The following is a 25730-nucleotide window of genomic DNA, read 5'->3' as shown; positions in this document are numbered from 1 at the left end:
TTTCTTTTTCTTTTTAAAATGACTTTTTATTTATTTATTTATTTATTGGGCCTTTGGCCCATTACATAAATATTTTGGGCTGCCATTTCTGGTTTTCAACCCAAGGGCTTTACAGAGGTATCATTTGATGGGCTTGAATATCCCGAAACAGTCATCTTCGTTCGAGTCACCATCTAGGTCTATCACGAAATGGTGCTGAAGAGGGAAGATGAAGCTTTCGATTTTCCTTTGGAAGAGGCGGTTTCCGATAACTGTTTGATCAATTGTAAGAAATCTTCTTCTGTTTGAGCCATCGCTAGCTTTGGAATAATGAAGGACTTCTGTGCCAGGAAAGTGGTCTGTTCTTACGCAGGTGGCAAGAAGCTATTCTTTGAAAGGAAACTTTGTACCAGCTTTAGTGATAATTTTTCTTGGTGGTTAAATTTATCCCACCATTTGACTTTGAACCTTCGGGCAAGGATGATTTCTCCATCTGCTGCTTGATTGAAATGGAAATACCATACACATACCCAGGGGAGAAAAAAGTTTTAACAAAATAGAAGTAAAGGGGAGAAATGTCTTTCTATTTTGTTTGGTTTATAGTGGGTTTTGAATAAGTTAAACAGAGGTAGAACTTCTGGAATTATGGTCTCAGGAACAAAGCCATAAAAATTCCACCATTGTTTAAACCAATATGGGATCTTTGAAGTTTGGATTGAGCTTGTATTGAAGTAGAAAATCTAGAAATGGCTTTGTCCTTCGTTTTGAAGAAGAAAGGTATTAAACTAAGCTTGTTGGTAATCCCAATAGTTGAAAGAAGTATTTAGGCTTGATGGGTAGGTTCTTTGGAGGAAAGTTGGAAAAGATCTTGATGAATGTAAATCCATCCCCCAATCTGAAGGATGAAGGATTCTTTGTATGGTGCATGTGGAATATGCAGGGTCTTTATGGTCTTTGTGCTTTTTGAAGTGTTTGAACTTTGCAGAACCAGTTACCTCAAGGATAGACTGGTAGTAGGATTGAGGTTTTGAAATATTCCAGGGCTTGAAATACCATCCTGGAGGGAAAATCTTTGAAATCAGTTTTGACGGGCTTTCTATACAGAATCCTTCCTTAATAGTCAAAATGCTTTGAAAATTTTGCTTTTCTATATACTCATTGGATTTGAAAAGTTTCGTTTGTGACAAAACTATTTCTTGAGAGTTGGGCTTTGAAATACTTTGAGAGCTCTGAGATAGGTTTTGAGGGAAAATTTCTATCTCAGGTTTTGAAAAAGGGATAGAAAGTATACCTTTATCCTTGTTGGAAGAGGAGGATGTCTTTGGAGAGGATGTCTTTGTAGGTACTTCGGGGTGAAGTTGTATCATTTGCTTTGAATATTCTTCGACCCTTTTTAGAAATTCAGGATCTTGTTGTGCAAGCCACTCCTGAATTTGTAATTGTTGTTATTGGGTCGAATCTTCCTTGCTTTTGTCAATTTCTTCCTGGATGATTTCGGTCTAGGTTCGGATAGGCTTAGAAGAGGATGGTAAAATCTCCTTCTTTGGACTTTGAATAGGCTTTGAACTTGCTGTCGACTTTTCTTCTTTCGCTTTTGATTTTCTTAGCATTTTCACTCCTGTTTTTGAAGGAACTCTCTGGTTAGAAAGTCTGGCATTGAATTTGAATCTCCTCTTATGTATTCGATTTCAAAATCAAAAACAGAAAGAATGGCTTGCCATCTCGCAAAAATTTGTTTTGAAGCTATGTTTTGAACATCTTTTTGTAAAACTTCTTTAGCAGATTTATAATCAATCCTTAAAAGAAATTTTTGGTTTAAAAGATCACTTTGAAATTTTGAAATGCACAAAACTATCGAAAGAATTTCTTTTTTGATAGTTGAATAATTTTTTTGTGTATCATTCTAGTGTGCAGAAGTAAACTGGACAATACATTCTTTGTTGTTTTAGACTTGCTTAAGAATCCCACCATATCCTAGGTTTGATGCATCAGTTTCAACAATTTTGAATGCAGATGGATCAGCTAGATGTAAACATGGTATTTCAGAAACTTGCTTTTTAATGCTTTGGACAATCTTTGTATGCTCATTGGTCCATGCAGGGGGGTTTTTCTTTAGCCTATCATGGAGGGGCTTTGCTAGACAATTCAAATTCGGATAAAAATCCATCACATAATTTAAACTACCAAGGAATCTTTGTAATTGAGCTTTTTCCAAAATTCTTTCTGGAAATTTTGAAGTAAAGGCTAGAGATCTTTCAATTGGGGTGATAGTTCCCCGGGAGATATAGTGACCAAGAAATCTAATTTTTGTTTGGAATAAAGGTATCTTGCATTTTGAAACCACTAAACCATTTTTCTTAACAACATAGAAAAATGTCTCCAAGTGTTTGAAATGTTGCTCTAGAGAATTTAAAAATATCAACACATCATCAATATAGACAATGCAAAACTTTGAATAAGGATTGAAAATGTCATTCATGATTTTTTGAAATTCAGAAGAAGCATTTTTTAATCCGAAGGGCATTACATTCCATTCGTACTGTCCAAATGGAACTGTAAAAGCAGTTTTGTACCTATCTTTTGGATGAATATGGATTTGCCAAAATCCTGATTTCATATCAAACTTTAAAAAAATAAAAGCAGAATGAAACTTTTAAAGAAGATATTTTTTATTTGGAATTGGGTATCTAATCCACTTTAGGGCTTTATTCAAAGGTTTGTAATTAATCACCAACCTAGGTGTTCCTCTTTCTATCTCACTATTTTTGTTGACATAGAAAGCTGCACATGACCAGGGGGATCTGGATTTGGTAATTATACCTTTTTGCTCTAAATCTTTTATTTCTATTCTACAATGGTTTTCTAGGGTTTCATTCATTTGGATGGATCTTGCTTTAGTAGGAATCTGTTTATCAGAAAAATCTTTTTCATATGGTAAATCTACCATATGTTGTTTTCGTCTCCAGAAGGCATTGGGAAGATCAAAACAAACTTCATTTTCAATCTTCTTTTGCAAATCAGAGATTTTTCTTTGAACAAAATCATTTTGCATTTGACTTTGGATCCTTTTCAAACCCATATCTTGTTTCAAGTGGAAAAGCTGGGTTTGTTTTCCTTTAATTAAAGCATTTATCTCAAAATTATAAATTGAGTGGGCTTTTATAAGATTGAGATTTCTCTTTTTGGGTTTTTCTATAAAAGGAAAAATAATTTTTGAATCTTTAGCTTTAAAAATGATACCAGCAGTAGTTACTTTGAAAGGAGTAATTAAATTGATGAAAGGAGTTCCCAAAATAACTGTTTGCTGAAGATTTTTTGTAAGAATAAAAATATTTTTTAAAGCAATATTATTATTTAGAATTGCAGCTTCAGTTTTACCCGCAATTCTAATCTTTGAACTATTTGCTGAGGTAAGCCTCTCTTTTGTTTCTTGATGATACCTTTTAGGAACCAGCTCATAATTGATACAGTTGAGGTCTGCTCCTGTATCAAATAAAGCGATAGTTTCTATTTGAAAATCACCAGGGAAAAAGAGTTTTATTTGAATCAAATATTTTCTTGAGGTAATTTCTTTTGAAACGTTAATGAAGTTTTCTGGAACATTTTCAGAAACATCAAGATTTTGAAAATCATTTTCTTCTTCAGAATCAGAATCACTATTCTGTTTGAGAATCAGGCTTTGGAGCAAAACAGAATCATTTTGTTGTTTTTCTTTCAAATCTTTGAGCTCTGTTTTGATGGCTTTGATTTCTTTCTGAAGTTCTTGGATGGTAGGAAAAGGGTTTTTTTAGCTTTTTCCCTTTATCTAAGATCATAATAAGATCATAAGTGTTCTTACTAGAAGAGGGGACAAGGGTTTCAGTTCTTAAGATTTCTTTTAAAACTTGTTTTTGGATTTGGGGGTCATTAATATGCTTGACAGCTTTAAGAAGAGCTTTTTGTTGCCTAGTGAGCATATTAATATTCTTTGAAATATCTTCAGAATCTGATTCAGAATAATCGGATGAGGTTTTGATTTCATCAATTTGAAACTCTTCCTCACTATTCGAAAATTCTGATTCAGAGGAATCAACAAGAAGAGCTGAAATTTTGCTTATCTTCTATTTGGAGCTCATGGAGTTTTTTTAGAAAACTTGCAATATTTTGAAGTATGGCCCTTCTTGCCACATTTATAGCAAGTAATTTTGCTAAAATCTTTTTTGGAATTTTGTTTTGGAAATTTAGAAGAGGATGACTTTTTATAGAAATTCTCCTTGTTTTGGGAGTTCTTCTATTTTTGAAAATTCGTTTTTTTTCTTAAAAGATTTGGAAAAATCTTCTTTGCATTTTCCTTTGCAGGTAGGGGAAGGCTCTATGGGATTATATTCAAACTGGTTACAAAAACTACCTAGTTCTTGCCTAGTCTTCTTCAGTTCCCATTTGAGTTGTCTTTGGAGTTTAAGGTCATGGCAAATCTTCAAACCTTCTTTCTGGGTGAGGCTAACTAATTCACCATAAGTGTACAAATCATAAGGGATCTGGCTATTATGGGCTTCTCTTATGGTATTCCTAACTCTTTCACCTAGTATCTTAGGTAAACCAGCTAAGAATTTTTCTTTCCAGAAAGGTTGGTTTGAATCTTCCCTAAGCATGACTCTGGTCAGGAAGGTATCTTTGTAAGCTTGGAAATTGCTAAGCTTTTTACAGGTTAGATTGCTAAGGAGCTCAGCATTCTTATCTTTCAGAAGAGAAGGGCCTCCTATGAAGTGGAGGGAAATTGTCAAAATTAAGGTTGACACAACATCCTCAATTGGATTTCCTAGTTCATCTAAGATGGGGATCCCTTCTATTGTGGTTTGGATAGCACCTAGGATTTGGAGCTGTTGTGCTTGTGTGAGATGGTAATCCCACAATCCTTTAAGTTGGCCAGAAAAACCAGCTACGAGGAGTTCGACAATGGCTCTATCAAAGGTACCACTTTGGGTTTTATAAGCATTGGCTGCCATGGTCATCTGTTGTAAGAGACCAAGAATATTGTATTTTGACATTCCATCTATATTCCATTCATAGACAGAAGAAGCATTGAATCTAGATTGGGTTAGGATATTATTCCTATTTTCTATTCCTAGATCTGGAGCAGTATTCCTAGGATTATGCCAGGTTAATCTAGGGGCTTGCCATCCCAATCTGTTGATGTTGGAGGGTTTTTCAGTGACACTTTCAAGCTCTGAATCATTAGATTCATCGCATTGGGCTTGATCTATAGCACTGATATTCCTATTGCTTTGAGGAGTATCTGGTACTAGGTTTTTGGAAGACTCAGAAGTAGCTAATTTGCTAAGCTGTTCCCTGACTGCTTTAGCAAACTCAGTTTGCTTCTGAAATCGGTCTTGGCTAGGCTTTGAGATTTGGTAGGGTTTGAAGACTGGATTTTTGAGATTTTCTGATTGGCTTATCTCTTTTGGATGATCAGTGTTGAGGATTGGAGAGGTGAAGACTACAAGAGGTTTTTGGATCTGGCTTTCTATCCTAACAAGTTGCTTCCCTATTATGTTTAGATAGGTATTCGAGAAATTGTTCTGCTGAATAATATTCTTGACATTTTTCTCAAGATCTTCTCTAATCAATTTGTAAGGTGTAGCCTCTATTTTACTACTGTGCATAAATGAACAAGTTTGTTTATCAGTGGTATGATGCAGATTTAAATGATTTTAAAATTCTTTTTTATGCAGATGATGTTTCTTTCCCGGAACCTAATTGGCTATGATACCAAGTAAGTATGAGACCAACAAGTACAAGTAAGTATGAGACCAATAAGTTTCTGGTGTGCAGGATCCTCAGACGAGGCAAGCAAAGAGATTCAACATCAACCATAGATATTAGAAGGGTATCAAAAATACCTTCTATTATTTATGCTCCTTACAAAAAACCAACTCTATCTCAAACACAACCCAGATTTTCAACATCTGATATACCAAGCTCAAACAATATATTACAGAATGTTGATTACCAAAACAATATCCCCAGACCCGTCTACAATGAACCAAAGAAAGAAGATGAGGTTATAAAGATCGTCTCTACCCCCTCTTCACCATCACCATCTGCAATAACACAAAATCTAGAAGCAGAAATCAACATGATTTCAAAAGATTTTCAAATCGATAAAAAGCTTTTACATGAAGATTTCTATTCAAAGAAAAACCATTCTAAAAAACTTTGGTTTTTTAAGAATTTTTTACAAGAGAAAGACAGTATTCAAGAAAGATACTATCAATATTGCATTCAAAACAAAGTCCAAATCAAATTTTTTGATTGGTTTCAGATTTATTGCAAAAAAAATAGTATTTTTTACCCTTTCAAAGAAAAGCTTATCAGTCCTGTTACTGTAAGGAATAAGACCCCAGAGTGGAAGGTCGGGGAAAACCAAACCATCCAGTCTGAACATCCTCCCCTTATATTATATTTCTTCAAAAGGCTTTAAAATCTGAATATCTCTTTCTTTAGTTTTGATAGTAAAATCAGTTTTGAAGAGATGAAACTTTGAAAACTCATAAATTTGTTTCTTTTGAACCTTGGGTATTTCCCAATCATCAATATGCTTTGAAAAATCTTCAATAGTGATTTCTTCACTATTTATTAAACCTTTATACCTTGAAGACTCAGAGGTAGAAGAGTTTGAGAAAGAAGAAGATCTACAGAAAAAAGGTTCTAAATTCATTTTAAAATAGACCAAGATAACTTTCTAAACAAACATGAACCAAGCCACCAGTTTTACTGCCCTTACTTCAGACGGGGACTTATATATATATATATATATATATACATATATATCCTTTCTTTTCTAATGTAGAACCTTAGCTAAAACTTTTATCTCTAAAACTCAAGAAACCTAAATTCTCTACCTCTAAAGCATGTCTATAGCAACCATTTCTCCTTAAAATAACAAAAAAAACCCTAAAAGTTCCTTTCTTCATTATTTCCTGCACACCTCCATACTTGAAGATCCATCACCCATATACACCACACCTTCTATAACACTCTCTACCACCTTCAAGCCCCCTCTTTTAAACTTTCCCAATAACCTCTAAAGCACTAGACAACTCCAAGTCCTCACCTTTACTAACTCAAAACACTCGAAACAATATATTTTATCAACTTAGCATCTTTAAACCCTAAAGAAAAAAAGCCTATTCTAAAGGTTTCTATTTGTAGTTTCTTGACGGAGTCCAAAGGAGTTTAATGCCCCTTAGTGGCTTAGGTGCTTCAGGAAGGCTCTTTTTACTCAAAAAGTTACTTTTTTTTTCTTTGGAAAGCTTCAAAGTTATATCATGAGGGCCTAATCTATGGAGTTTAACTTGCTTTTCTACATATTAATCACTATTTTTATCATATGCATTGCTTTTATTGAGTTTTGGAGGGTTTCCCATTGAAAAATAGGCTAAAGACATTAGCTTGAGAACTTCTGTAACTTACTCCATGTGGGGTAAGGCTTACCCCATGTGGGCTTTTGTCAAGCCCATGTGTGTTAAGCTTACCCCACGCAGTTAACCTTATAGAAGCCCTCAAGCTTCCATTTTTAAGGTGTTTTTGGATATTTAAGGTTTCCAATGTGTTTTATAGGATGTGATAATGGTTTTTTTAGTATCTTTACCTTCTGCTTGACATGTATTAAAATATGTCTGAAGTTATTAGGCATATTTTAGGTTGATTTTAGATTAATACGTGTTTAAGTGACTTTTTTTGCCTAATCATGTTTTTAGTGTTTTATGTGTATAAATTAGTTACATGTTTATATTTTGTTTAGTCTTCAAATGTTTAGGTCTTAAGTCTTGTATGTAGAGTGGGTCTTTTCTCTTTAAATGTTAAAGCTTGCATTTTTAGCATGTTTTGAATGCTTTAAGTGTTACGATTGCTTAGTTATATTTATTGTCTTAATTACTATTTTGAGTGCTACACTAACTCAGTATCTTTATAATGCATGTTTAATTAGCCTAACTAGGCTTAATCTTCTCAAATGAGGATTCCTTTAGTTTATGGTTAATTTATGATTAATTGCATGATTAGGTGTTTTTATACTGGAGTATGATTAGGACTATTTAAAATGCTAGTTAACCCCCTATTTTATAATTATTAATCGGTTTTGTATCCTCTATTTCTTTCTTTCCCTCCTTCTATTTAGATTAAATTTAATTATACTTGGTATGCTTGTATTTCACCTCATATGCTAAAGGTAAATTAGATTACGTTGATTGATCAACTCACATGCCTACTAAGATAAATCAACTCACCAATGTGAGTTCTCCTTTTCATTTTCATTCACCTAATCCTAAGATAAAATGAACCTAGCACCTAGATGCAAAATTAAAATTGGTTCCTACTTGGTCACCTTCATATGTTAGATAAAATTTAAGGTACCGATGTACCTTCCCAAGATTAGTGACACCAATATGCCTTCCTTCTAGGTAGATACATACTAGGTAAGTGTCTTCTTTTTCTCACTTTTTACATGTTTAAATAAAGATAATAAAATATCCTCATAATAAAACAAATAATAACCGAGCTAGGTTAGTACAATTGAGGAAACCAAAAACCATAGAGTCTTATTGGAGGCCTGACTCTGTGACCAAGCATGTTGGGGTGCCTAATCCATTCCCAATACGTATCTAACTTTATGAATCCAAATCTTTGATTCAGGGAGGGAGAAAATTAGGCTCTCCATGAGGATTCCGAACCGTCAATCCTCTGCCCTTCTCGATTATCCTAGTTATCTTTTTCGGGTGGTGATTCCTAGTCTTCTCCGATAATTTGCGGTCATCGCGGGTTTCATGATGTGTTAAGGCGTCCTCCCGAATGGCTCATTTAGAAATGGGCCTAGTACGAATGAGCAACCTTCGACATGGTGACGTGGTCGCATAACACTTGAGGCGGACCTCGAAAGCCATGTTCACAAACACATAACACATTTATTTAATTAAATTATATATAATAATACATGTAACACGATATGACATGATACAATATACATGATATGACATGACACATATAATACGTTACTAAAATAATAGCTAAATTAATTTTCTTAGTATAAAAATGAAGCTCAATGTACTATTAGAAAATAATTTACCAATTACAAATTATGAATGTTTTAGAAAAAGTAAAGAAAACAACTATTTGATCTCTATAATTTAAATTTAATATAACCTTTTCCTTTGTTAAATGTAATAACTTTTAAAGTTAAAACTTCAAATTTACTATTTAAATAAGACTTGAATTTATGAACCTAAGCAACTTAGGAGGTTAAAAAAAGTAAAGGATGTATATTGTGTTTTCTTTTTAAGGTTTAGTAATATAATATGATTAAATTTTAGTTTAAAAAAAATTGTGATTAAGTTAAATTTAAAATAATTTATTGGGATAAGTACAAAAAAATTGCCCAGTAGTTCCACCATTTTACAACTTTAAGTACATGCCTTTTTTTCTAGACAAAGAGAGGTATGTGGTTACAGATCGTGACACAAAAGTATCTCGCCGTAAAAAAAGTTTTAATTCGCAATAATTTAGCCATCTTCGCTCTAATCAGCCATCATTATCATGTTGCTCGTGTTTGATAACATGAGTTTAGAGCTTAAAAACTCTTAATTTCATTATTTGACCGTCAAATTGCAGTTTAAGAAGTTATTGATTTGATGAGATTGATTTGACGATCAAATAATGAAGTTTGTAGTTGTTAAACTCTAAACTCATGTTGTTAAACATGTATAACATGATAATGATGGTTGATCGGCCTGAAGATGGCTAAATTCTAGTGAATTGAAACTTTTTAATGGCGAGATATCTTTTCTTGTCACAGTTTGTAACCATATACCGCTCTTTGTTTGGAAAGAAGCACATACTTAAAGTTGTAAATCAATGAAACTATAAGGTACTCTTTTGTACCTATTCCAAATCTATTTAAGCTAGTTTTTCAAATAATATGAAAATAGAAAGTTCTTACCCAGCATCCGTACAATCTAAATACCTTGAATACAAAAATGATATATGCACATAATCATTTAATTAATTAATTGATTGAAAGATATCTCTAACTTTTCATAAACATAAATATAACTACAATTCCAGTTTTTCTTCAATTAAAGTATCATAATTGAAATATGTATACATTATATATATATATATGTAAAAGGATATTTTAATCTTTGACATTGCAATAAATTTTAAGGTATAAATGTCAGGTCATTTAATGTCACATGAAATTAAATAGGTTGTAACTAATTTATATTTTAATATGCTATATGATATGTCTCAATTCGTGTTATATTTGAATTAATATGTTATCAATATAAATTTCACTAAAACTCGACCCCTATGTACTAATTTTACGTATTTCATAAATTGAGTTCGCGTACCATATGATCAATTTGAGATTTTGATTTCTCTCTCTATCTCTCCCTCCTTCTTCCTTTTCCCCATTCTTTTTGTATCTTTAAACTTGTTGGTACCATAAAGACAATTACTTACGCCCATAGTCAAGGATCCTTTTTCTTGCAAATTCCAGGTCTCTAAGTGTTTAACCTGAATTGGTTAATAATTAAATAATAAAGTACGGCTACAAATGAGCCGAGCCGCTCACGAGCTACTCGAAGCTCGACATGATAACATCTCGTTTGAGTTTGTTCATCAAGATAAATGAGTTGAACTCGAACTTCATTTCGAGTTTAGTAAACGAGCCGAGCTCGAGCTTAGTAGTGATTGACTCGTTTAAGCTCGCGAGCTGACTCGTTAATGAGCTCGGGAGCTAGCTCATTTATGAGCTCATGAGTTGAATTTATTTTTTATATAAACAATTTGGTCTAATTATTTAGTTTTTAGAATTTAAATACATATTTTGCTTTATGTATAATTTATTTTAAATTATAAAATATTACAATTGCATATTTGATAAGCTCGAGCTTGCTTAACAAGTTTTATTCTGAGCTTAATTTTGAGCTTCAATACGAGCTTGTATACAAGTTCAACTTAAATTTAGTTTGTTTGTATAGAATATTGAGCCAATTTACGAGCCAAGCTAGAATTTAACTCATTTTTATAGTACATTGAGCTAATTGTGAGCGAGTTTGAGCTTATTAAATTTGAGCTCGAGCTCTAGAAATAAAAAATTATTGAACTCAAGCTCAATTAATTTTATGCGGGCCAAGCCTGAACATTGAAAAGCTCAACTCTGCTTGGCTCGTTTGCATCCCTAAAACAAAGTAAGCTAAATTTTAGAAGCTAAGCATTACTTAAATATTAGGCTTTTAGTAAGAACAGAAAAGTGTGAGAAACTAATCGGTGAAATATAAAGCAATAACCTAACACCATTAGTGTTGTTGTTACTTTAAAAAAAACAAAAATAGGTTTTCGTTAGTAATGATTAATAAGTAAAATATAAGTAAATTCTACTGCATTCAAGAAGTATATTTAATATTTATTATAAAATTGAGCTTTTTCTCCAAACTTTATTAATTATCTTGATGGAAGAATTATATACAATATATTGACTTGACTTGGCACATTGATAAGAAATACATTTTACTTGATGTCTATATTGAGCTATAAATCAATTTTATATTGTTATTTAACTAGTTCTTAGATGAATCTAATTTTTCGAATTTTAGATTCAAATTTCTCTCAACTCTCATGATAGGAGACAACTAAATTCCCAGAAAAGGAAGACAAGTAAGCTCTCACAAAATGACAAAATAAAAGAATCATTAATATTTTGTTAATAAAATTAACAAATAACTAAGAAAAATAAATTTAACATAAGATCATAAATAGATTTTCAATCAAATAAATACATCTTAATTGTTGAAAGACCTTGATTTATCTCTAGATATTGAAACCTTAGCGATCATGAGATATTTCTCCATATATTTTTTTGTCATTTATTCCTGAAATTTATTATTAAAGAAATATAAGAGACATTGCTATTAAAACCTATAAATTCTAGCTAGCTCATGAAATTAAAATAGAAATATGTTGGAAAAAGGAAATATTTAGAATAAGGCAATTTTTGGTGTTTATATTACTTAAATTAGGGAATTCCTATGTATAACTATTTTCTTCCTATTTAGGCTAGTCTTTTTGCTATATATATAGGCTATATGTTTTTAAATTAAAAATAGAAAAATATAATTATTTTTCTCCCATAATATTCTTCATGGTATTAGAGCAATCCATGACTTTGAAAAATAAAAATAATAAAAGACCATAGTTGTTTAACTTATACCTAGCATCTTCTCCCTACTTAGCAGCAAACCAATAGCCACAGCTCGACCATGTCTGAAACCTAACCCGATGCCACAAATACTGATCCTTCTTGATCTGAAACTCCTACTTCAACTAATTGGCAGAAAAATCCAACCTTGGTTTCTTCAGAATCTTATTCAGTTCAAATAACTACTATTCGGTTGAATGGAGATAACTTCCTACGCTGGTCTCAATCTGTGCGCATCTATCTTCAAGGAAGAGGGAAGATTGGCTACAATGCTAGAGAGAAAAGGGAGCCTACCATTAATGATCCGACATACCCCACATGTGATGCCGAAAACTCTATGGTAATGATATGGCTGGTGAACTCTATGGAGGAAGACATTAGCTACAATTAGATGTATTATCACACAACTAAGTAACTTTGGGACAATATCAATCTTATGTATTCAGATTCAGGAAATTCAGTCCCAAGTTTATGAATTAATGTTAAAACTTGGAGATATTCGTCAAGGTGAAGACAATGTTACTAAATACTTTAATTCACTAAAACGTTTAAGGTTGGATTTAGATTTATTTAATAATTATGTGTGGAAATATTTTGAGGATGGCAACCACTATAAAAAGAAGGTTGAAGATGAGCAGATATTCAATTTCTTCTTGCTTTAAATATTGAATTTGATTTAGTTAGGGGAGGATAATTGGTAGACAACCTCTTTCCTTTATTATAGAAGTTTTCTCTGAAGTCCATCGTGAAGAAAGTCGCAGGCTCGTCATGCTTGGTAAAAAGACTTCAAGTAGCATTCTTGAGAATTCTGCTTTGGTTGCAAGTGAAGCTTATGTTAGCCATACTACTCCACTCAAAATTGGTGAGAAGCCTCATGTATGGTGTGATTATTGCAATAAGCCAAAACATACTTGTGAAACATGTTAGCAACTTCACAGTAAACCAGCCAATTGGAAGAGCAAGCATGAGAGGAAGTTTGATTAGCAAATTGGCTATAAGAATGTTCCCTCGGCACATGAAGCCGAAGTTCTCTCATTCGGTCCTCAGGAAGTGGATCATATTCTCAAGATGCTAAAATCTAACGCTGGATTATCGGTACTCCTAATGCTTCTCTTGCAAAATAAATAATATTTAAATGCCTTAGTTTGTTCTTCTCTTTCCCAACCAACTCCTTAGATAATAGATTTAGGAGCATCTCACTATATGACTAGTTTCTCCAATTTATTTCATACATATAATCCTTGTTTTGGACAAGAAAGAATTTAGCAGATGGATCTCATTCTTCTATTGCAAGCAAAGATTTGGTCAAATTATTAAAAACCTTATTTCTTAAATCAGTCCTTCATATACCTCAACTTGCTTGTAATCTTTTATTTGTTGGCAGATTATCCAAAGATTCTAATTATTGTATTACTTTCTTCGATTCACATTGTATTTTCTAAGACCAAAATTCGGGAAGGAAGATTGGCAGCGCTAGGATGATAGATGGTCTCTATTACCTTAAAGATGAAGATTCCAAGGATAAATTACCTCATGGGTTAAGTAGTTTTAGTTCTACCTCTATTAAGGATAAAATAATGCTTTGGCACTATATATTAGGACATCCTAGTTTCTCTTATCTTAAGAAATTATTCCCTTTTTTATTTATGGGATTGTTCTATTTTTCATTGTGAATATTGCATTTTATAAAATTTCATAAAAATACTTATTATTAAAAACCATATCAGCCTTCTCGACCTTTTTACCTAATTCATAGTGATGTTTGGGGGTGATAAGAACATAATAGGCAATACATTTACTCTATTTATATTTAGCTTTTGATATTGATTTTAAGTCTAAAAAAGCTTATTGGGTTGTTGTCAGCATCCATTTTCTAGATCTAGACATCGAGAGAATTATGAAAAGCCCAATAATGAAAGTTACTGCCTTTCTCGAGTCTCAGAGATTGAGGAAAGGCAAATCTGAGTAAAGGATGTGAATAATTGGATTTAAAATTACTTTTCTAGAATCAATTTGGACACAATTGATAGAAAAATAGTGTTTGAAGGATAAAATGACAATTTTCAATGGTTCAAAGACTAAATTGTCAAAATTTTCAGAACTTTTGCTCTTTAGAGCCAATCAGCTCTGGCTCTCTTATATTGAGAAAGCAGAATTGAATTCCCAATCACTCTTTGGTTCAACAGCTTCCTTGTCTCTTGAGAATCGCAGAACAACAACCAATAGTGACAACCTAAGAGTTCCCCATACATCCACATCATTAAGATATCTTCCTTAATCATTTCTTTAATATATATGTTTGTTTATAGAAACATATCAGGAATGTTTTTTTAATGTTTGTTCCACATGATTTAAGTGATTAGACTATAATTCCTTTCTATTTAACATGCTAATTTCATTGGGTTTTGAATTTGATTAGTTAATAGTACATATAATTAGATTATATTTCCATTCTTTTATTGATTTACATACTAACTAAATTTTTACCCTCTGTGCATGTGAATATCAGTTATGGGAGAGAGAAATTAAAGAAAAATGCAGTAAGCCACTTAAAGTCCCAAGAGCCGATCAACTCAATGCAGAGTCTATTCAGCTTTGCGTTGAGCCTATCGGCTCTTTACCCGATTAACTGTGAATAATTTTAGGCTGATTTTTGAGTTTTTGATGTATTTTAGGTAATTCCATGTACTGTAACTTAGTTTTACGGTTTTCTTTCCAAATTTTTAGTTGTAGGCCGGTTGTAATAGCTAGATTTACTTTCTGCTCTTTATCTTTTTGCCTTATCCGTGATGGATGCTAAAAATCTGCTGCGTGATTGTTTAATTAAAATTGACATATAGACATAGGTTTTAAAATTGGACCTAGCATAGAAACTATAGTCTATTAGGTTAATTAGATGGTATTGGGCCTTAAAAATCAACATAGACTTAATGGGCCATGCTTTAGTTAGGTTAAATAGGGCCATATTAGATTTAAGATCACTGAATTGGGCCTGTTCATAAAAAGTAGTCTATTAGACTTAAAGGCGGAAATGAAAGCATAATTTATAATCGGGCTAGACTAGGTGGGCCTTGTATATAATTAATTAGTAAGTTAGGTTAATAACTTTGAGTATGGGCTGGACTTTAATAAAATGGTCTAGATTCAGTTAGACCTCACACACTGTAGTGCTTAATGTGTAATATATGCATTTATAGGGAATAGCCCATTAAATCATAAAATTAAAGAAAAATATACACAAATAAAGAAGTTGGCTTCCAGATCAATCTCTAGATATGTGACATAAGCTTCTTTGTGGAATCGAGAAACATCACTCATTACAAAAAGTGTCCCGGTGAATTACCTGGGTGGCGATTCCTATCTCCATGCGAGTCTCTATGACTAGTTAATGTGCTCTCAATTAAGTGGAAAAGCCTTGCAATGCTATATCCATTAAAAAGATTTGGTGCATGCCCGAAACTGCCGCCCACAGTGGCGACTCCTCTCGGGATAAGAGAAGCTGATCCTAGTGTATGTTTGTCTTTAATTTTATTATTTAACGTGCGATTCTTGTATCACCACACTTTCACACATTTTGCACTTTGGCCCTTATAGCCGTGATGGTGTCGTTAATGGTTCTTTGTTTCCATTGGAGCCTTGGAATTGCGATGCTGATTAACCATCTCTCATATGTAATGAATGAATTTTTCTTCATCGCACCGACCCTTAAGTGGGGAGACGAGCCAAGGAAGAATACTTTTTGCTTGTGGTAGCCTTTTATCCTTACCCAAGACTCAGCTCATGATAATGACAGTAATAATCTCCCCTAGGAACTCTTATTGCTTGCTATTTGAGATGTTTCTCCTTTTAAGTACTTAAAGGCCACATATTGGAAAGCCTTGGCAAAAGAATAATGGAATTAGGCCCCACCCTAAAATATAGGCTTTATACTTATATTGGGAAACATTACCTTGTCTGTTTTATTATGCTTTGAGAGTTTATGGCATGCACATTAGGCCTAATATCCCTACTGATGGAAAGCCCAGACCCAAAATCCTAGGGAAGAAAGACTCACCATGAACCATGTGAGGGAGTAATAAGGTTGGAAGGATGATTTGTATATTAATATGTGTGATAACCCTTTTCTCTTCTTTGTGTATAGCACATGCTTTATGCATCTTATGCATTAAAAACATCATACTATCTCTTTTATTTTTATCCATATAGACATTCCTTCGGTTGGAGGAGACAAGATAATGAAAGGCTAGAGAGGATACCAATCTCACAGAGAATCTAGACTATGTTAGATCTCATTGAAAAGCCAAGATATCAGGCTTTCACAAATGAGACTGAAGCTACATCTGAAATGGTCAACGAAAAAGCTAATAAGCAGGAGGTTGAGATCCTTAAGAATGCCATTATCGATGGTTTGAGGGGTGTGATCCGAGAGGAACTCCAACAGCTTTTGGCTAGATGCTGCAAATCAAGCCCCACCTACTGCTCCGATTGCACCAGCTAATTCCCCTGCTACTATTGACCCAGTTGTAGTTGTAACTGAGCTTGCTGCCGCTACTGCCAATGCTAATGCCGAAGACACTGCTAGAAGGGGAGTCCCTCGAAATTTCTGGGATTTTGACCTATGTGTTAGACCAAGCCAAAAGGGGGATGACCCTTGCCACCCATGAAGCTATGAGTGGCTTAAGCGCCAAGCTTGACAAGATGCAAGATATGCTGGAAATGAAAGGGTTGGACCCGACTTATGATTTTGAGGAATTGGTATTGACGGGTGAGGAGAAGTTGCTTGTGAAGTTCAGGATGCCCGAGATAAATAAGTTCAATGAAACTGGTGACCCAAAGGTTTATCTAAAGCAGTATGTCACCATTATGGGAACTACACAGCTGAGTAGGACCTAAATTGTTTAATTATTTATGTTGTCACTAGAAGGACCTACTGTGAACTGGCATTATGGTCTGAAAAAATTTCCTAAAGCTGAATGGCATGAACTATGTAATTCATTTTTTAAGCAATATGACTATAACACTCAGTTGGAAGGCTTAATTAAAGATCTCGAGTCCACTAAGCAGAAACCGAATGAATCTTTCTCTGATTTCTTGACTAGGTGGAGAAACAAGGTTGGGTTGATGAAAAAGAAGCCCTCTGAAAAGGACCAAGTTCGTATGGTGGTCCGTAATGTTCTTCCTAGTTAGTTCGAAAGGCTTCAGATGATGAACCCGAATACTTTCATGGACTTGTATGATGATGGGCTTTAGGTCAAGGAAATTGAAAATGACAAGCGGAAGACTGTGCGAACTGGAGGAAGGCCGAATTATCAGGCTGGAGGGAGTAAAACTCTAGATGTGAATGCTATCTAACAACCGAGAAAGTTCTCTAACTTCAGGCAACCTCATTTGAAGATCTTTGAGAGGTTAGTGTAGAATGTCATGCTCCAACCAACCACCTCTAAAAACGCACCTAACCCAAATGCACCTGGCTACAAGCCCAACACCGACTGCAAGTTCCACCATGCACCCAGCCACCATACAGACAATTGCATCCGCTTGAAACATAAATTCAAGTCCTCATTAATTTTAGAAAACTGACCGACCTAGACCAGCCTAATACCAGAAGAAACCCACTACCAAACTACAACAACACACCATCACCAAACCAAGTTTCCATGATCACCCCAGACTTCAGTAAAGAGGAGGTCATGAACTCTTTCGAAGATATACCCCGACTTGAGCCAAAGCCAAAAACTGAACTAGATAGCCCACAAAGAACCTTCACAGCTTTAGGGGCACCACTATCCGTGGTGTTCTATCACCTAAAATAGAGCAGGAAATTCAAGCCCCAGTCGCTAAAGAATAGTCATAAACCTCATAATGGTTAGTATTATGAGTATCACCAGGCTTTCGGGCTTATGACAAACCAGTGCAACCGTCTCAAGCATGAGATTCAGGACTTGATTGATTATGGGAAATGGCAAGTTGAGCAACTTCCTCAATATGAATGTGAAGATCTATTGGAACAACCCTCGAGTAAATTTGACTCCAAGATCTGCTATTCAAACCCACTTTCAGCTAATATTCAGATTAAGGATATTATGCTAAGCGGTTGAGGGTCAGACAATGAGCAAGCAACTTGTGAGCCTTTTCTTATAGAGGTTTGGAAGGAAAGAGAAATGAAGTCAGTCATGGCTATAAAAATTTGGTATAGTTCCAAAGATGAGTGTGAGGTCTAAGATGCCAGGGCAAAAGATATCAACGCAGACAACGACTCTGACAAAAATCTGAGTTAGTGGACACGAGGGTTTAAGAACTGAAGCAGGTCAAGAAAGTTCTTGAAGGGGATAATCGATTACTAGAGTAGCTGAAGAAAGAAAGGAAGATAGCTGATATCTGGAAGCTGCTTATGTACTCATCAGATTATAAAAAGGCTTTAATCGAAGCCTTGTCTAGTATAAGCATTAGCATAATGGCTATCCCCGAGGAGATGATCAAAACAGTAATTGACAAAACCACCGGGATTATCACTTTCTCGGATGAGGACCTACCACTTGAGGGAAGAGACTGCAACAAGGCTCTCTATATTGCAGCAGAGGTGAAAGGGAAGAGGACTCCATGTGTGATGGTAGATGATGGGTCGGCCATCAATATGTGTCCTTCTCGTATACTCCCTAAGCTGGGGATGACTGTGAAAGACTTGAAGCCATCATATATGGTGATAAGAGCTTATGATGAGACAAAGAGAGATGTGGAAGAAAAGTTCTTAGACTGGTGAAGACGGGTCCTATTGAATCTTGGGTGGAATTCACTATCTTGGACATCCTAGTAACTTTTGTATTGTTATTGGATATGCATGGTTCATGCCCTAGGAAGAGTGCCTTCCATTGTACATCAGAAGGTTAAGTTCCATTATGAAGGCGAAATGGTAACCATTAACATTGAAGGTAGTAAGGTTGTCTCGGCTATTCAGGAAGCTCTGAAGGAGCTGAAGGCCCCTATTGGATCCTAAGTTATTGTTCTCTACGAGGACTAGATGGATCCTAAAGTAGCCAGCATGTTTAAAGAGATGGATTTCATGCCTGGAATGAGGCTAGGGAAGAACTAGCAGGGTAACATAGAGCTACCAAATTTCAAAGGTTAGAAGACTCGACATGGGCTGGGTTACCATAAGGATGAAGATGAGGGCAACCCAAAGGATAAGACTCTAAAAGACATATTTTTTTAGGAGTACAAGACTTACTCTCAGTAGCCTGAACCTATTATAATATCTGGGACTGAGGTGCTAGGGTTTGTGATATTCAAGAATTTGATCGTCGACGGGATGGTCAAGTTGAGTATAAAAAAATTCCATGAGAAGGTCACCACCAATGTTGAGGAACAGAAGTTGGAAGAATTCACTACTCTGCCTAAGAAGCTGAATCAACAAGAGCCAGGTGCCCTGATAGAGGAGAGTATCATTAATATATTTTATGACGATATAATAATATCAAATCTTTATGAGGACGACGCTTCTTTTATTTCAAATATCAACGATATGAATGATAATTTTACTTACTTGTGCGATGTTTTTCCTGATGGTGGTGCGTATTTTGATAATCATGACACATGCATGTTTGACATCAATTCCGTAGAATTTGACTTATTTAATTTAGATGCAAATGAGAATCCAAGGAATATTGCGATAGCTCATTATATAACTCTTAAGGAAAGGAGAGAATTAGAGAAAATAATAGAAAAAAAGAGGTATTTGCTTGGTCTTACGACAACATGCTAGGGCTGGATAGAGAGATAGCAGCACCACATTCTAACTTACCCACAGGTCAAGCCAGTCAAGTAGAGAATGAGAGCGCTAAGGCCCGAATGGGTAGAGAAGATTTAGGAAGAAGTTGCTAAGCAGGTAAAAGCTAATTTCCTCGACGTAGTGGACTATTCCGAATGGTTGGCGAACATCGTCCCAATTCCAAAGGAGGATGGTAAGGTAAGAATGTGCGTGGATTATCGGGACCTGAACAAGGCAATGCCCTAAGGATGACTTTCCTTTTTCTCACACAGACAAAATAGTTGACAGTGTAGCTTTAAGTGCTATGTATTCTTTCCCGAATGGTTTCTCCAGGTACAACCAGATCATGATAATAATAGTAGACAAGATGAAGACGTTGTTCATCACTGAATAGGGGATATACTACTAAAAGTTATGCCTTTTGGACTAAAGAATGCAAGGGCAGCTTATCAAAGAGCAGCCACCACTTTGTGCCATGACATAATACACAAAGAGGTGGAGGTATATGTAGATGAGATGATAGTAAAGTTTGAGACAAGGGAAGGGCATTTCTAGGCTCTTGATAAGTTCTTAGGACAAGTGAAAAGGTATAACCTAAGGGTCAATCCGAAGAAAAGTGTACTTAGGGTAACGTCGGGTAAGCTGTTGGGATATATAGTGAGTCAGTAGGGAATATAGATCGATCTGGACAAGGTAAAGGCTATTTAAGAGATGCCAACGCCAAAGACTGAGAAAGAAGTCAGAGGATTTCTAGGATGCCTACAATACATTAGCAGGTTCATTTCCAAGCACACAATGGTTTGTAATCCTATATTCAAACTCTTGAGGAAACACCAACTCGTTGTATGGGATGAACACTGTTAGAGAGCCTGTAATAATATTAAAGAGTATCTAATGAAGCCGCCAGTACTAAAGCCACCGAAGGATGGAAAATCATTAATTCTATACTTGGCCTTGGAAGAGGAAGTCATAGGGGCGATGGTAGCACAATATGGACTCAATGGCGTGAAGCATGCAATTTATTATCTTAGTAAGAAGTTGCTACCTTATGAGTCGGTAACCTCGTAGAAAAGATGTGTCTAGCCATGATATGGGCTACAAGAAACTTGGGACATTATTTCCAATCTTATAGGGTAAAGCGATTTAAAAAATAGATCCGCTGAAATACCTATTCGAAGTTTCATCTCTTATAGGAAAGCTGGCTAGATGGTTAGTGCCCCTAACAGAATTCAACATCAAGTACTTCACCAAGAAGATAGTCAAGGGTAGGGTTGTAATATAGTTTTTAGCTAAAAACACGATTGAAGGAGATGACTCTTGGGATCTAGAGTTCTCTAATGAGAATCTGGGGACAATCGAAATTCATGAATGGAAAAATGTACTTCAATGGAGCTGTGAACACGAGAGGTGTAGGTTTAAGGGTAGTTTTGATCACGTTGGAAGGAAAAATGCTACCAAAGGCTAAGAGATTGAACTTTAAAGTGACTAATAAAATGGTGAAGTATGGAGCATCTTTATTTGGATTAGAGGCGATGGTAGTAGCAAGAGCGAAGCCGCTAATGGTCTATAGGGATTGCATACTAGTGATCCAACAAGCCATTGAGGAATGGGATGTGAAAGAGGGAAGATTGAAACCATATGTTAATCACTTCAGGACTTTGGTTTGTAATTTTTCTAAGTGTTCATTCATACACCTACCGCAAGATGAGAATCAAATGACAGATGCGCTAGCCACCCTATCATCAATGTGGGACAACCCCTCACAAATTCCAATGAAGCTATTATTGATCATGAAGTCGGTAGCACCTTGATTTCAAGAAAATCGAGTAATGTAAGTCCAGATAGAACCAGAAAAGAAGCCATAGGTCTATGATCTAAAGAGGTTTATAGAAGGCAGGGTATATCCTAAAGAATCGATTGCAAAGGATAGATACGCGCTACGGATACAGGCTAAAAATCACCTCAGCCATGGAGGGGTCTTGTATAGAAGAGTGGCTTTAGGTGTCCAGCTCCGATGTGTTTCCAAGTTAGAAGCACAGGTAGTGATGTAAGAGAGGCATAAAGGAGTATGCATGCCTCATATGAATGAAATAGTGTTAACTTGAAAGATTATGCGTCAAGGTTATTACTAGTTAACAACGGAAAAGGATTTTATAGCTCTGGTAAGGAAATGCCATGAGTGCCAACTTTATAACAACCTGAGTCATGTACCTCCGACTGAGTTACATAACTTGACATCTCCATGGCCTTTTGCAACTTAGGGGATCGACATCATCAGAGAGATAAAACCTCCTCTAAATGGTCATAGATACATAGTGGTGGCAATCGACTATTTCTCTAAGTGGATTAAGGCTGAGTCATTCACTACTATGGGGGCAAGATAGATGGCTAAGTTTATAGAGAGGATTCTAATCTACAGATATGGAGTCTCATATCACGTTGTAATCGATAATGGCATGCAGTTCATGGGCAAAACAGCGAACTTGTTAGCAAAATACAAGATCGAGGATCACAGGTCTTCTCCGTACAGACCTCAAGCAAATGAAACGGTGGAAGCAGCCAACAAGAACTTAAAAAAATACTCTTAAAGATGGTATGAAATCATAAGGATTGTTCGTTCCGATTACCTTTTGCACTTTGGGGGTATCGAACAACTGAGCGAACATCGACCGGATAGACTCTATACTCTTTAGTTTATGGGGCTAAAGCAGTCTCACCAATTGAGTCAGAACTGAAATCTTTGAGGGTTATATTAGAGGCGGAAATATCAGCATACTAATGGGTTGAGCAGGTACTAACAATTGGCTTTGGTTGATCAAAAGAGGATGAAAGCCCTATACCACATGTAATTGTACCAGAAATAGATAGCTAGAGCATTCAATAAGAAAGTAAAGCTAGGGAAGATTAGAGTTAGAGATTTAGTATTGAAACACACAAGACCTACCATGTTTGACCCAAGAGGCAAGTTCAAGCCTAATTAGGAAGGCCCATACTTGGTAAAGAAAATCATGCCTAAAGGTGCCACTAAGATCTCGAATTTGGAGAAAAATGAGTTCCCCGAGCCAATCAACCTAGACGGTATAAAGAAATATCATGTATAGAGAAAAATAGCCTGCTGATCGAAAAATCCAAAAAGGGCCAATCAGGCAAAAATCAAGGCAATGAGAGAAAATAATCAGTTAGAAGATCTTAAAAGACTAGCTGATGAGAGGATTTGTATCATGAGAAATCAAAATGTAGCCATTTGGGCCTCTATTAAATGAATAAGTTATTTAGAATTCTTATCAAACATACATATATCTATTTATTACCTTGCGCACTAACTGAAAAGGAAAACTAAGCTAAAGTACTAACCAAAATGAATGAGATCTAAAAAGAAACATATTTCTCATCTTCTCATCTTCTTTGCATTTACATCTGCATCTTTAAAATCAGCAGCTAGCTCTCGAGTCCTCTTGAACCTTACGAATTCAGGAGAAGTGGTAATCTAAAGCTCGACCCAAGCTTTGTAGTAATCATTTATGGTCAAATCGCCTTCAAAGTTAAGGTTGCGCTCTATGTCCTGACGAGGCCAGAGTCTCTCCATCTTTTCTAGAAAATCTTGTCTGAGTGGGAAGCCTTCAAATTCAAGAGAGAATTCTAAAATCCGTTTACTTATGCTCATGCTGGTGGTAAAGTCTTGAAAGTGTGTAGAAAGTGGATGCCTGCAATCCAGGTAAAGGCACACAATCATTGTCCACCTTAAGTTTGACATGCTTGATCCTCCACTAGGGACATGACCATCAAATAAGTTTATTTGTGATGCCCTTCTTCCAAGAGATCCAACCATCATGGTCCTACGGGGTGGCAACTGATCAAACCTGCACGTATTTTGGCTCGTATTTATCAATGTTCCTTAGGATGGTCAGTATTTGAAGCTTTTCGCACAACTAAATCTGCAAAAGAAAATGAAAAAGAAAAGGAAGAAAAGAAAATAAAAAAGAGAAAGCTAAGTTGAAAACCGAAAGGGCGGCTTAAGTAAAAATAGAGTCTGCTAAGTTAAAAATCCGAAAGGGCGGCTTAGGCAAAAGTTAAGGCAAGAATAATAAAGGAAAAAAAGAGATTTGGTTGTATACCTGTAAGAAAATAAGGTTGCCTCCAAACCGCTGATGGGTTTTGTAGATATATAACCCAATGATAGTTTCAGACAGAATGATGGGTATAAGATCTGCTCCATGCTCCACTTGATCAATGATGCTAGAAATCTTGATATCTCCCCCTTCTTGAGGTGAAATTAGTAGAAATTGGGCATAAGGACAAAAGCCCAACATCTGAATCCAAGTAGGTGCTCCTTTTTCTTTCTTCTCACAACAAGAGATTAGAAAGGTAAGGGTAATGTGCTCACCAACAGAATGAAAAAGTACTTCAATTGGGGGCATGTAAAAAAATTGCACCAGTTTGCTAGGAAAAGAATCATCAAGCCTTGGTAAAGCAATCAGATAAGAGGAATCCATAGGGCCTCTAAGAATGGCAGAGAACTCTTCATTTATGGGGTATAGCTCTTACCCATTGAATCTAAAAACATGGTCTTTTTGACACTAAAAGTTAACAGTAGAATGAAGAAACCAATAATCAAGTTTAGTATGTTGCATGGCTTTCCCAAGTTTGATCCAATCATCACTAGTTAGGGTTTTGAGAAGGGTTTGTAGGCTTTTGGCACTTTTATGGGACATATTTTTTGAATTCTGAAGATGAAAATCATGTATGGGGAAGTATGAGGGGTGCATGTGTATTTATAGGCTTCAATCAGTGATTTATTCGGACTCTACGGCTGCAGAGCCGAATCGGCTTATCATACAGCTGATCAGTTGTGCGCACAGCCAAACCGGCTTAGTACACAACTAATTGGCTCTATGATGTCATCAAGCTGCTTTTCGGTCTTTTGAAGGAGTTTTTGATGTTTTCTTGGCATCGGTCATTTATACACTCAAAATAGACAATATCAAGAAGGAGATGATGACAATGCATGTGCCAAAAGTGTGAAACTTTATATATCAAAAGTCGAGTTTTACAAGAAAGTTATAAAAATAAAAATACAAGCAATGACAGAAAAATCAAAAGCCGGGGTTCTCTCCTGATTTCTCTGTCCCGCCATTTGAATTGATGGGCATCCCTTGAGTTTGCAAGTTAGACAACTGAAGCGTTAGAGTATTGGTCCTGCGTTGTTGAGCATGATGCTGCCAGTCATCCACCTGCCCTTGCAAGTGAATACGTTTTATACATGCATACATATTGCATTTCATAAAACATTTTCTATTCTTACCCACCAATCCTCATTGAGGATGAAGAATTGCCCTCTTGTCCCTCTAAACCAGTGCAATTACTTTTACGTGTTACTAAAATTTAAGGAGAAAGGGACGTCAAAATAAAAAGGAGAATGTTACTTACGTGTGTACAAGTACTCAGAGTAAACTCTAGTAGAAGGTAGTGCTCCATGGCAAGCCGGTGCTCTATCGCACCATGAGGACTCCGGTATATGACCATCGGATCAGGGAGGAATGGGACGCTCCCTATAATCACGTCCGATGTGACTGTAGGAGGTGCTTTAGAGGCAGCACCAATAGAGGAACTCGAGATATGGGAGCGCTTAGAGCGTCGGGCAGATCGCCCTTCTGTCAGCTCAAGAGCAGCAGGGGCAAGACGAATGAACTACAGACAAAATTATTGGATAAATAAGCAAAATAAAGAAAAATAAAAGATTTAACAAAGTAA

The sequence above is a fragment of the Ricinus communis genome, chromosome 2, assembly GCF_019578655.1.
Source record: "Ricinus communis isolate WT05 ecotype wild-type chromosome 2, ASM1957865v1, whole genome shotgun sequence".
In the NCBI taxonomy this organism is placed as follows: domain Eukaryota; kingdom Viridiplantae; phylum Streptophyta; class Magnoliopsida; order Malpighiales; family Euphorbiaceae; genus Ricinus; species Ricinus communis.
This window is presented reverse-complemented; position numbering follows the sequence as displayed.